Source organism: Humulus lupulus, chromosome 3, assembly GCF_963169125.1.
Source record: "Humulus lupulus chromosome 3, drHumLupu1.1, whole genome shotgun sequence".
Taxonomy (NCBI): Eukaryota; Viridiplantae; Streptophyta; class Magnoliopsida; order Rosales; family Cannabaceae; genus Humulus; species Humulus lupulus.
Genome location: NC_084795.1, coordinates 35,373,935 through 35,382,407, shown reverse-complemented (window position 1 = coordinate 35,382,407; position 8,473 = coordinate 35,373,935). Strand labels below are relative to the sequence as shown.

The following is an 8,473-nucleotide window of genomic DNA, read 5'->3' as shown; positions in this document are numbered from 1 at the left end:
TGCTTATGCCGGCATAGGGGTAGCTACGCCGACAGTTATTAGGTATCGCCGTTGCTGGCTACGCCGACAGTTATTAGGTGTCGCCGTTGCTGGCTACGCCGACAGTTATTAGGTATCGTCGTTGCTAGCTACGCCGACAGTTATTAGGTGTCGTTGTTGCTGGCTACACCGACAGTTATTAAGTGTCGCCGTTGCTGGCTACGCCGACAGTTATTAGGTGTCGCCGTTGCTAGCAATCCCGACAGTTATTAAGTGTAGTCGTTGCTTGCAAAAAATTTATTTATTTTTTTATTTTAAATTAAAAATTATAATTTAAATGAAACATTTATATACAAATCTAAAAAAAATTATAGATTAAAATAACAAAACTTATACAAAGTATTTACAAATCTAATAAAACAAATTTTTGACAAATATAACACTACTATAGTATCCCTGTAAAAGACAACATGAAGACACAGAATCCATACATACCACAAATAAATTATAATTTGTTTATCTCCAAAACCTATAAACTAAAGAGGAGGATTATGAAGCCGGACTGTCTTAGCAACTACAAGGGTAAAACTTTAACATCTTCGAGCAACATCTTCCATGTGTACTCCCTCTTTATCAATCAACAAACCTGCAAAAAGAAAAAAAAAATGAAACTGAACAGTTTTAATGATGTCATTTTCTTAACAAATATCAAAGTGTATTGCAGTAAGTATATACCAATTTAGTTAATCTATTGTCACAGTTATCACCTCAAACAAGTGGTTTGAATCTATCATCCCAGGCACTGGCATATACTCAAAATAAAAATATCACAATAACCTTTCAAATATATAATAGCCCCTGCCCATTGCTCCTGCAAACTCAACCACTCTACCCCACGTAGCAAACCCTAGTCAAACCATTGCAAAGAGAAAAAAACAATTTAATACCATAAATGAACTCAAAGAAACATATAAACTTTATACAAACCATTCAAGTTGTGATGGTCTCCACTCATACTAACTATTAATAGTGTATTATATACTCTTCAAAGCAGTGACACTTGATTTTTAATTGTATATTAATTTATATTTAAATTAATTCCACATCTACCAAATGCATGCACTCCCAATCAAGTTATCAAAAAAAAAAACATTGTTATATATTACAGACGGTTTCTTTATTTCCTTTTGAGTTATGCAAAGCATACAAATTCTATTAGTTTTTTAATATTTACTAACTAATGTCTACATATATATGTAGTGGGTTGGCATAACACTAATAACCAATTAATATATTGGTTGGCTTGATACATTACTAGCTAATTAAATTCATGTATAGGTCTTAAATTTTACTAAAAAGAAATATGCAATGCTTAGCTTATTAGCTATTATAAACATATATTTTCATAATTGTGTAGCTTTAATGCAACCTTTCTGATAATCCAACCACTCAAATAGAACAGAACTGACCATGAACACCCAACCCCATCAACTTAGAAAACACAATACTCATAAAACAAACCAAAGCAATAATATTAAGCATCACTATCGATAAATACAAATGATTAAGTATCACCAAACTGCAAATATCATATGAATATCTAAGATATTCAAACTACACTAAAGTTATTCAGTTATTTAAAATTATAAAAGATTAAAATTTTAAAAAAAATCAATACAACATACATCTTGCAATTAGTTACTACAATTAGTTGTAACTATAAGAAGTCTCTCTATTTAAATTGTTTAATTTTTTTTACTTGTCTAGCTCTATAAATAAAGTCTTTTGTTTAGAAATATTTGTAACTTTTAGCAGAGCTTCTAAATAAGTTTATTCAAAGGGAGCTAGTGGATGCACTAATTGATTAGCTTTCCTCTTTGCTTGATATATATACATATACATACATTTCTTGTACCAAGTTCAAGTCATTAACAATTAATTGACTTGTAGTTGCATATATGAATAATATGTACTATAGTTCTCATTACCTTGTCATATAGAATCTTCCAAGGCTCTCGGTAACCAGCGGTCTTTCCACCCTTATCTACTCTGCTTATCTAATTTTAAAAGACATGTTACTATACAATGACATGTTTACTGGAACTATTAATTTAGATATTTTGTGTCCCAGAAAAGAAACAAATAATAGTTTGTGTCCTTTTCTTATTAGTCTAAGTACAATACATATATAATGCAAGAAGAGTAAATTCCATAAGTTTATAATAATCCTTTACAAACTCAAAAATCAGATTTTAAAAAAATGCGAAGTTGTAGTAGGTGAGAAATTTTCAAAGCTATTAGTTAAGGCTTTGTCCTTTAACTTGTTTAAGAGAGATGCATTATAATTTTCAAATCCAATATCACATTGATCTTAAAATAGAGACAATGTGAAACAAAATTGCCCACAAAAAACAAAATAAGAAATTGATCAATAGAAGCCAAAATTAGAACAATAATCATATGAACTAATCGAATTAGCAAGAATCATAGGTTCCAAGAATGGGGTTTACAAAAACAAAATTTTATAAATATATATATCCACCTAAAATAAAAAAAATAACAAAAAAGAAAAGAAAAGCAAATATATGCTAGAGTCAACGTTATTAAGAAAAAAATCACTAAGAAATCTTATTTAGAACTTCTATCAAACAGTTGCCGTGCCAATGAGCTATAAATGTGTAAAACTTGATTAAATAATTTAATTTAGCAGTAAGAATATATAATAATGAATTAATGTACATAAATGATTGTAAAGGAAGACTAATATATATGTGTGCGTGTGATAATTCTTGAGAGCAGAGCAATTCAATTAGGGTACAAAATAACAAATGAAAATAATTTATTTCCTTGCATTACCAGATTTGGTACAAAAATAAAAGGGGTACAAAAATAAAATTGGTAAAATGTATACAAGACAGGGTGCATTATGTGTCAATTTCTGCAGCAAAAATTGACACCAGGGTATATGAAGAAGAGGAAGAAGGTGTTGAAAAGTTAGTGTTAAAAATACTAAATAAACCCTTTGTGCAGGAAGCAAACAAGAGCTTTAGTATATGTAAGAGATAATACCTCTTCAACTACCTTCTGTTTAAGGCGTTCTGAGTTCCTTAGGGATTTGATTTCTGCAAATGCCTCTCCCAACTCCTCATCTTTATCTGTTATCTCAAAAGAAGAAACCATAGTCAAATCACAATTATTACATTATGCATTCACAAAAGTGGAAGCGAAGTGAAATTTTAGTATGTTTATATATATATACTTAATCTAAAAATGGATATGATGATCTATTGTTTGTCAATATATCAAAATCTCAGAAAAAACAATTAAACATTATTGAAATTATTTAAGAGGTGAGAAGATGAAAGATGAGAAGCAAACCTGCAAGAAGGAGCACTACTCTATGAACAAACCCTTCCACCCTTCAATATTCATTTCCAAACAATATGTAGTAGCACACAGCACCTGGGATTTGAAGAGACAGTGGAGAGTGAGATTTTACCTGCAAGCGTTGTCGAGTAGTCCCAGGCCTCTGCGTTTTCCAGCCCCAATGAGCCCGCGCTAGCCCCTCGCAACCCCCACCGGTGACCGTGGACCTGCAGAGAGAAGAATGAAATGGAATGAGAGGGAAGATTGGTGTGGTTGTGAGTGAAATGGCAGTGAAGAGAACGCAAGAGAGAGAGAGAAAACAAAATTTAAGACTTAATTTTTGTTTTTCATTCTGCCGTCCCGCCTAATACACTACTGCATTTTATTTTATAGTTGAAACCCTAAATAAATAATAATACAATTTAACAAAAGTAAAACGCTTTAAATTTAATTTATTCTCTATTTCTAAATTTTAATGTAACTTATTAATTATTCCAAGGAACAATACATAATTTGAGATATAAATCTATCTATTAGCCCATTGTATAATTAAATTTAAATTTTAATATAAAAATTATTATAAATACAAAAATTAATAATAAGAAAAAATTTAGAAACAAAAAAAAATTAATTTTAAATTTTTTTAATAAATACATAATTTTTATAAAATATATATTTAGAAAATTTAGTTTATTTTTAAAACACTGTAATTTTGTATTTTAAAACACCGCAATGAGTATTATTGAAAACATAGTGTACTAGATTACAATATTTTTCCAATTAATAAAACAACTCATTTTTAACTAATACTAATTTTATAAATATGTTAAACAATAATAGTTTAATTAAATTAAAGTATTGTTACTCTTAATATCATAATTAATTTAAAGTTTGATATAAAAATTATTATAAATACAAAAGTTAATAATATGACAAATTTATAAACAAAAAAAAATCTAGTTTTAAAAGTTTTTAATAAATACATATTTACATTATTTAGTTTATTTTTAAAATTTTATTATTCATTAATTATATTTTTAAATTTTTTATTTGGTTTTTGGCGACATTTTATAACTGTCGGCATTGGTCTCGAATTAACTGTCGGCGTTGGAGTCAATAGCGACACATTTTAACTGTCGGCATTGGTCTCGAATTAACTGTCGATGTTGGAGTCAATAGCGACACATTTTAACTGTCGGCATTGGTCTCGAATTAACTGTCGGCGTTGGGGTCAATAGCGACAGTCAAAAACAACGGTGACAGTTATTAGCTGTCGGCGTTGGTCTCTATGCCTATAGTTTTTAACTGTCGGCGTAGAGTCCCGCTAAACAATTACGACAGTCAACAGAGTTGACTGTCGTGGTTGGGTGTCGGGAAAGCCCAGTTTTGTAGTAGTGTATAGGACTAAAATATTAATGGTCATTAACTCATTAACATGGTATGTGATAAATCATCTAGGTCCCTTGTCTAATATCTGAGGTAGGTTAGATCACATGGTAGTATATGATAACCCATCTAGGTCCCCTGTCAAATAACTGATGTAGGGTAAACCATAACTCTAAACCATGAAAATGATAAACACTAGGGCTTGCTAGCTAAGCAATTATGAGCCCTAGATAACATAAAAAAAAATTAACATAACATATTATACATAACATAACATATAAGCATATAGAAACTATCATATTTTCCTTACCAACGCCGGGATAATTGAGAAAAAATGCGGGACTCGGAACACTCCTAAAACCAACAATAGAATGGTGAGTATTTCTAAAGAGTAAAGAATAAATGTGGAAACTAAACCTTCAAGAAGAAACTTACCAAGAAAGATCTTTAAATATTAAGAACCTAATCAAAAACCAATATCAAACGTTAGGATATGAATAAAAGGAACTAAAGAAAACTAAAGAGTTTTAAAGAACTGGACTTAAAGAATAAGAGTACCTTAGTTGACCTTAAGGATTGGTCTAACTTAAATACTGAAATACAATAATCCTCACTTCCCAAGTATTTTATAAAGCTTAAGAATGGCAAAACTTTTTGCTAAAGTGTTTATCACTCTATGGTCTCACTAGCACCTTGGAGTATCTGATCACAACTTAAAGAATGAGAGGAAAGGCTGAGTACTAGGTCATATTTATAGAGTTTGATGAGTGAAATTATCCTATTAAAAAAATACTTAAATCCTTAAATAAACATGATTATGACAAGTGTCATGCTCTTAGTGGTTCTGGTAGGTTCTAGAGTTTCTAGATCTTTCTTTTATTTAAAAAAAATACTTAATTTCATTCTAACTATAATCCAAATTTAAATTTAAATAAAATAGAATCATAACTTCTAACTTCCTAAATCACGTATCTCTAAACTTACATATAGTAAAATCAACATAACTAGAGCTGTATGATTCTGATTTAGACCATCTTTATACCGTTAGAAAGATAATTCAATTATCTACAACTTTCTAGAAATATTATTTTTCGAAATTCATAACATAACTGGGTCAAAAATAGGTCGAAGGTTACAATACCCTAAAGTTACAGAAAATCAATTTAATTATCTAAATAACAACCTAATCAACAAATAAACAAGATTGTGACAAATGTCATGCTCCTAATAGTCTTGGAAGATTCTAGAGTTTTCTTGAACTTTATTTTATTTAAATTATAATTAAATCCTCAAATAAACATGCACACGACAAGTGTCATGATCTTATTAATTCTATCTAAACCTTATAGTATAATAAATAACATCTTTATAATCAGCTATATTAATCAAACCTTATGTTATACTTAATATTCTTAAACTATAGGTTAAACTTATAAAATACATAATTGTTGCTATGAGTTTCCAACTAAGTCCCGGCTTGAACCAAAATCCACAATAATAAACATATTATAACTACTACTAGCTATTACTACTACTACTACTATTTAACTAGCTAAGTAAATTCCGGGACTCTACAATTCTCCCCTACTAAAAAGAATTTCGTCCCCGAAATTTACTTATCAAACAATTCCGGATACCGGGCTAACATGTCCTCTTCCAACTCCCACATTGCCTTTCGTTCAGAACTATTTCTCCATAGGACTTTGATGATCGGAATACTCTTAGACCGTAATTCCTTCATCCCTCTATCTAGAATGCTAACCGGCTGTTCCTCGTAACTCAAGTATTTCAGGAGTGCTATTGTATCATACTTGAGGACGTGAGATGGGTCTGACACATATCTACGTAGCATCGAGATATGGAACACATTGTGACTATCTGCTAGAGCTGGCGGTAGGGCTAATCTATATGCAACTGCTCCCACTTTGTTCAATATCTCAAAAGGACCTATAAACCTGGAACTAAGCTTTCCTTTCTTCCCAAACCGCTTCACACCTTTCATAGGAGATATCTTTAGGAAGACTTGATCTCCAACTTTGAATTCCACATCACGCCGCTTGGCATTCACATAACTTTTCTGACGGCTTTGAGCAGCGAGCATACGTTTCCTAATCAGCGCTACTACATCCTAAGCTTCTCTAACAGCTTCGGGTCAAAGTAGTTGCCTTTCTCCTTCCTCGTCCCAATGCAACGGTGATCGAAACCTTCTTCCATAAAGTAGCTTGTATGGTGCCATCCTGATTGTTGTCTAGTAGCTATTGTTGTAGGAGAATTCTATTAGCGGCAAATACTTACTCCAAGATCTCGATGTAAACACCGATCCCCTATCGGACACTATAGTCTTAGGGATTCCATGCAGTCGTACTATCTCCTGAACATAAATGTCTGCATATTGGTATGTTGTGTATGGAGTCTTGACAGGCAGAAAATGAGTTGACTTGGTTAATCTATCTATTATTACCCAAGTTGAGTCATGCTGCTTATTTGTTCGTGGAAAACCCGTCACGAAATCCATGGTTATATCATCTCATTTCCATTATGGAATGCTAAGTGGTTGCAATAAGCCTGCAGGCTGCTGATGTTCCGCTTTCACTTGCTGGCAAACTAAGCATTTAGACACATACTCTGCTATATCCTTCTTCATTCCTGGGCACCAATACAGTGCTTTAAGATCGTGAGTCATCTTGGTTGACCCTGGGTGAACTGAGTATGGGGTATTGTGCACTTCTTCTAAAACCTTCACCTTAATCCCTTTGCCACACATACCTGATCCTTATATCTTAATAACCCCTAACTTGATATTGAGAAATATGTGGCCTTCCTTTCTCTAATAACTACATCCATATGTGTTACTAACGTGTCATCATGCCCTTGCCCAAACCATATATCTTCTAATAGACTTGACTGGATGGACAAGTTAGCCAGTTTACCAATGACTACTTCTATTCTGGCATTAATCAGCTCCTGCTGTAGCGACTTTTCTATTCTAGCTAACGCTGCTAGACTTCCTTAACTGTTCCTACTTAGCGCATCAACAACTACGTTTGCCTTTCTCGGGTGGTATAGAATTTCACAGTCATAATCCTTTACTATTTCTAACCACCTACGCTGCCTCATGTTGAGCTCCCATTGCGTGAAGAAATACTTTAAGCTTTTGTGGTCCGTATAAATCTCACACCGTTCTCCATAAAGATAATGGCGCCAGATTTTTAATGCAAAGACCACTGCTGCCAACTCCATATCATGTGTTGGATAGCGTTGCTCATATTCCTTCAGCTGCCTTGAGGCGTAGGCTATTACCTTGTCATTCTACATCAGCACACAACCCAAACCTTACTTCGACGCATCACAGTAAACTACAAACTTGTCGTTGGGTGTCGGTTCACAAAGTACTGGTACTAAGCATAGCTTATCCTTAAGCAACTGGAGGCTCTCTCCACACTTATCAGTCCAGTTGAACCTTTGCTGTTTCCGGGTCAGGTTGGTGAGTGGAATGTCTATCTTAGAAAAACCCTCTACAAACCTCCGATAATATCCTGCTAGTCCCAGAAAACTTCTTACCTTTGAAGCATTCTTAGGTCTTGGCCAATTTTTCACAGCCTTTATCTTTTATGGGTCTACAGCAACTCCTTCCTTGGATACTATGTGCTCGAGGAACGCTACTTGCGACAGCCACAATTCACACTTCTTGAACTTGGCGTAAATCTGATGCTCCTTCAGTCGTAACAAGGTCATCCTTAAA

At 32.8% G+C, this 8,473-nt stretch overlaps 1 long non-coding RNA gene across 5 annotated transcripts; it reads right to left on the bottom strand.

Annotated features, from left to right (window-relative positions):
- Nucleotides 1-335: 335 nt before the first annotated feature.
- LOC133822526 (uncharacterized) lies at nt 336-3,689 on the bottom strand. Of its 5 annotated transcripts, none has more exons than XR_009887911.1 (5): nt 3,358-3,689; nt 3,049-3,134; nt 1,968-2,036; nt 715-886; nt 336-625 (listed from the first exon to the last, which is right to left on the bottom strand). It is a non-coding gene; the product is annotated as an uncharacterized LOC133822526 (long non-coding RNA). The 5 variants fall into 5 exon arrangements; XR_009887913.1 differs by having other exon boundaries at nt 747-886; XR_009887909.1 differs by having other exon boundaries at nt 336-886.
- Nucleotides 3,690-8,473: the final 4,784 nt, after the last annotated feature.